The sequence below is a fragment of the Lathyrus oleraceus genome, chromosome 5 (genome assembly GCF_024323335.1).
Source record: "Lathyrus oleraceus cultivar Zhongwan6 chromosome 5, CAAS_Psat_ZW6_1.0, whole genome shotgun sequence".
Classification (NCBI taxonomy): domain Eukaryota; kingdom Viridiplantae; phylum Streptophyta; class Magnoliopsida; order Fabales; family Fabaceae; genus Lathyrus; species Lathyrus oleraceus.
The window spans coordinates 82678383-82683325 of record NC_066583.1 but is presented as its reverse complement, the minus strand read 5'-3'; the positions used below and the strand labels follow the sequence as shown (position 1 = coordinate 82683325).

General features: G+C 36.6%; 1 long non-coding RNA gene across 3 annotated transcripts; it reads left to right on the top strand.

The window, feature by feature from the left end:
• The first annotated feature begins 2163 nt into the window (after positions 1-2163).
• Positions 2164-4420, top strand: LOC127087225 (uncharacterized). 3 transcript variants are annotated; one of them, XR_007789799.1, is made up of 4 exons: positions 2164-2636; positions 3457-3582; positions 3786-3994; positions 4106-4420. It is a non-coding gene; the product is annotated as an uncharacterized LOC127087225 (long non-coding RNA). The 3 variants fall into 3 exon arrangements; XR_007789800.1 differs by having other exon boundaries at positions 3783-3994; XR_007789801.1 differs by having other exon boundaries at positions 3753-3994.
• Positions 4421-4943: the final 523 nt, after the last annotated feature.

Sequence of the window (4943 nt, the reverse complement as noted above, 5' to 3'; positions counted from 1 at the left end):
ATACGGAGACAAGCATCATACCCTTGGCTAGATACAGTCAATAGTCCAATAACTCGGGAGTTGAGAGGATAATGTTATCCTTACCACTCTTTTTCATCCAAAAAAGAGATTTGAATTGTGAAAAGAGTTTGGCAAGTCTAATCATTGGAACTTAGAGGGAGACAAGTATCTGACCCTTGACAACAATCAGAGTACTTGGGAATTGAGAGGACAATGGAGTCCTAACTACTCTTTTTCTCCCTCATAACACCTAGATCTAATTTTTTTGAATCATTAGATGTTTTAAGGGGGAAAGTCAAGTGTCGGGTCCTCAAGCTAGGTACGGCCGACAACCCAAGTACTTGAATGTTGTGTACAAGCACGTACGCCCCATTTTTGCATTCCAGTTTGTTATGAAAATGGTTTTGAAAAAAGAACTTAAAGTTGGATCAAGTGTTTGGATTTATTATGAAAAGGTGTGTGTGAAGAGTGGGAGATAGGATGAGTTTGAGAATAGGATGGAGAAGAGATGATAGAATGGATCATGGCACGAATAGGAAATACCTAATGTTGGATCAAGTATTCACGTTGCGATGGTGTGAGTTTTATTAGGAAAACAACTTGACATTGGATAAAGTACCTTTTGTTTCTTTTGAAATGCTTTATTTAGAGTTTGGTTTTTGTCTTGGTTATTAGCATGCATGGTGAATTAACTAAAAAGAAATAAACCTAAACTATTACATGATCATGGGGTGGGGGAACATTCAACCCACAATAGGGGGATGGATCCACACAATACAACATAAGGGAATGGAAAGAAAATCCAAATCCAAACCATGTGCCATGCCTAAACCATACAAGTGGCATGACACTTCAAACAATACAAGTAAATTGAATGAATAAAAGTGAAATGGATAACTTGGTTGGTTTGAATCTCGCATTCACATGTCAACACAAAACAACAAATATGGTTAGTATGTATTAACAAATGTAATATGATGTGATAAGATGATGCAATAATGTGATGGAATGATCATGGTGAACAATATGGATATACAAGCATATCACATTAAATTGAAATATCATTTTCAATTTAAATTTAATGACCACAATCAAAATATTGACAATTAAAGTGGAATTAAACAAGACATGAATATGAACATGACATTTATCAGTTTTATTCTACCTAAGGATTCATGATAAAAGAATTGAAAAATCTAGATACTAATGAATCAAAAACCCCAAGAACCTAACATGATTAATCAAATAAACAATTTAACATTCTAACCAATTATTTTTTTTGGGATTTTTCATGGTTAAAAATTGGGTTAACATCTAAACATATCCAACTCAATCCTAAATGATAATTAACATAAAAGGGAATTTTCCTAATATTTTCTACTCATAGTAACCAATTAAAATCAAGACTAAAAACAAGAAATAAAAAGTCATGAATTATGAATTAAAAATAGGGAAACATTGCATGAAAATATCAACAAAGAAATAAATAAACTCAATTGGGCCAGGGGGTGCAGAGATTGGAAATGTGGTGCAGTTCAGTAATGGGGCGCATAGGCTTGAATAAGAAGCCCACTAAAATTTTCCTTCAGGAAGGGGGTACAGGAGCAAAAAGTATGGTGATGGCCCTAATTTCGTGCTTGGGCCAGTACAATTAAGCCCAACAGATACAAAGGCAATGAACACATGGTGAAATTGTGACTCAGCACCCTCATCCAAAGTCAATGGCACATGGGAGAATGTGATCGGAAGCTAGCTTGAATTCAAACGAAATCCGCGCCACACCTATTTCAGCTCAGGTCAACACCACCGTGCGCCACCGCACTGGAAATTACCTCCGACGGTGGTGGCCACCCAAAATGGAAATTGAAACCACCAATCCGTTCGTCTCAATAAGTCCTCCTTGAATCCGTTATCAATTGCACAAGAACAATACCCTAAACCCCTAACCGTACGTGAAATCCCCAAGAACCCTAGCTCCAATACCTTAAATTAAACCCTCCACACTATGATTCAAATCCCCCTAGGTTGGGGCTTTGAATCCACTCCCTAAACTATATATCTCAGTAACAAGAAGAAGATGGAAAGCAAAGGTTGAAACCTACCTGGTCGGAGATGTAGACGATGACGATGGACGCAAAAAAAAAATCTTATTTCCGTGTAAGATCGGTTTTGAATCTCTTCTCTTAATTTTTATCTTTCAAATTTCTTCGTCTCTTATCCTTTTCTTCTTTATTCTCTGTTGATGTGAATGAGTCGAGGACTGAATTCAGATTGAGTTGAAGGTGAGGTTTGGAACTGATTCACTGATCAAATGTAGTTGATGATTGTGATGGATGAAGGTGAGGGAATACGTGGGGGTGGAGCAATGATTGATGAAGGTTGAAGATTGATTGATATCCGGGGTTGAGCTTGGAGCACTCGGGTTCAGTTGAGAGTGATGAGTGGTGATGATTGTGATTGATGATTGAGAAAGTTGAGTTGAGAGAGAGTGAAGATTATGATGAATTGAAGGGAGTAATAAAGGTGAGAGTGAATCCAAGAGAGCATGATTGGGAAATGGTTGGAGCTTTACAAAAGTTGGAGTTGGTTGCAACTGAATGGGGCAAGTTAGATCAGCTCAGGCAGCTTAGGGATTGGTGAGTTTTGTAACTGATTTTGGATTTTTATGCAATTATTTTGAAGTTATTTGTAAGTTATGTTAGGTTAGTTTCAGTTATAGCAGTTAGGTTGAAGTGTTTATGATGCCTTGCTGCTAACCTGCTAATGACTATTGTTGTGAATTGGTTGAAGGATACATGACTGTTATAAGTACGTTTTTGCTTTACCATTAAAATTTTGATGTGTGATATACTGGTTGCTGCTGATGATTTGTGACAGGGATGTTATGCTAGGCAATGGAAAGTTAACAGAGTTAACTCTGTTAACTTTGGATCAAAGCCAAGTTAGTTGGATGTGAAGTTTTCTGATAGACTTAGGGAAGTGTGATTTGTTAGAATCAGTTTTCTATTAGTGATTGAAGTTAGTTGTGAGTAGTAGAAAATGTTAGGGCCTGTTAAGTTAGTTAGAGGAATTGAAAATTGGTTAGAGTTAGAGATTTGTGAATTTTCCAGGTTGCAGGTTGTAAGTTGAATTGAAGTTTGCTAGTGATCAAATGATGACCTGCTACTGCAGGTTTTGGTTAGTTTTCTTGGAAATTGCAGGTTGTGTAAGTTTTGTTAAGAGGATGACAGGTTGTTGGTAACTCAATGAAACGTTGCATTGTAAGACCTGTTAGACTATACAAGAAACTGCTATGGGAATGCATAGCTAATGTTAGGATCAATAGAACTCAGTTGGTTTTCAAATTCTGTTGCAAGTATGAATGGTTTTCTAATTCAATTTGTGTTGCAACTCATTTATTGCATTGCTGATGCATTTCCTGTCAATCTTGAACTGAATTGGCTATGTTTGTTGCAGCATTGCAGGTCCTGTGCAACAGGTTTGGAACATGTTCTTTATTTGGTAGGTTGGCAGGTGGGATGCTAGGAAAGTGTGGCCTATGGAAATTATGCATTGGCTTTGGCATTGCCTTGTACATGATAGGTATGTTCATGCTCTTGACTTGGATTGCTGCAGGTCAGGCTTGTTAGTTGTATTTGTTTTAATGCTTTGCAATGTTTTCCATGCTATAATACCATGGATGGTTAGCTCATGTTTGTAAGGCTTTGAATGATGTTGTGCCTGATTATTGATAAATTGATGGCATTCTGTAGGTTTGAATGAACTGATGTGTTATATTGCAGCAGGTATGAGTGCATTGCTTTATGGTTCATGACAGTAGCAAGTCTGCATTATTTGGAAAGCCAATTGCAAGTTTGGCATTGCATGGTTTTATTTTGATTCAAATGATACAGGTCCTGACTTGGATAATGGGAATGGTTTTGGCTTGGTCCTAGCATGCATAGGCTCAAAGCAAAGTCCAAATATGGCTAATGTACCATTGTATTCTGACTTGGTAATTACCTAACAAAACTGCCATGATTTTGTGGAATAGTTTAGGTGTTGATTCTGATCAGTTTGTATCCTGCCCATCCGATTGCATTTCATGCTTTGCCTTATTTTGTAGGTCATGGACAATGGTGGTTGAACACAAAAGGTCAAGTTTGAACTTGAAGCTTTCATGTAAAGATGGAAAACTAATGGATCATGGTGGAACCTTGGAGATTAAAAATGGGATTTAGGGCTTTAGGATGAGAATTTAGGGTTTTAGGGATTTGGGTTGACTTTGGTCAAAGTTGACCAAAAAGTCAAATGTTGACCAAAGTCAACATTTGGTCAACATTTCCATTGCTTTGTAATCTTTCATGTTTTGGACATCTTCATGCTTGTAATGAATGGAATTGACACATAATGGATGAAATAGATTGGTTCTTGGATTTAATTGGAATGGAATTAATTGAATTTGCAATTGTACATGACCATGATATTTGAATAAAACTTGAATTTGTCATGATGAACTTGAATATGGATGGCTTAACATGAATTGAAATTGGCCTAGAATCAGAACAAATGAAATACCCTAATAAATCTTAAATGAAATAATCCAAAAGACCTAATTGATTATGAGTGGACCAAAAATCAAATCACAGGAAATGATGGATGGTATAAAGTATCAATGGACCAATGGACAATGAATGAACTCATGGCCACAAAATGAACAAAACATAAATGTACCATGAGATAAGTCTTAAGCAAAGATCCATGAACCAAGCACCAATAACATGATAATGGCATGGAATGAACTTGAATAACATTGATCAAATGAAATAGCAAGGCATGGACCAGGCACTTGAGATGACCATATGAAATAGGCTTAAGCAAGACATGAACTTGGACTAGGCATGAAGAAATGATCACCTGAAATTCTAGGGATGAATTGAATAAAATGGAAGTTATGATGCCAT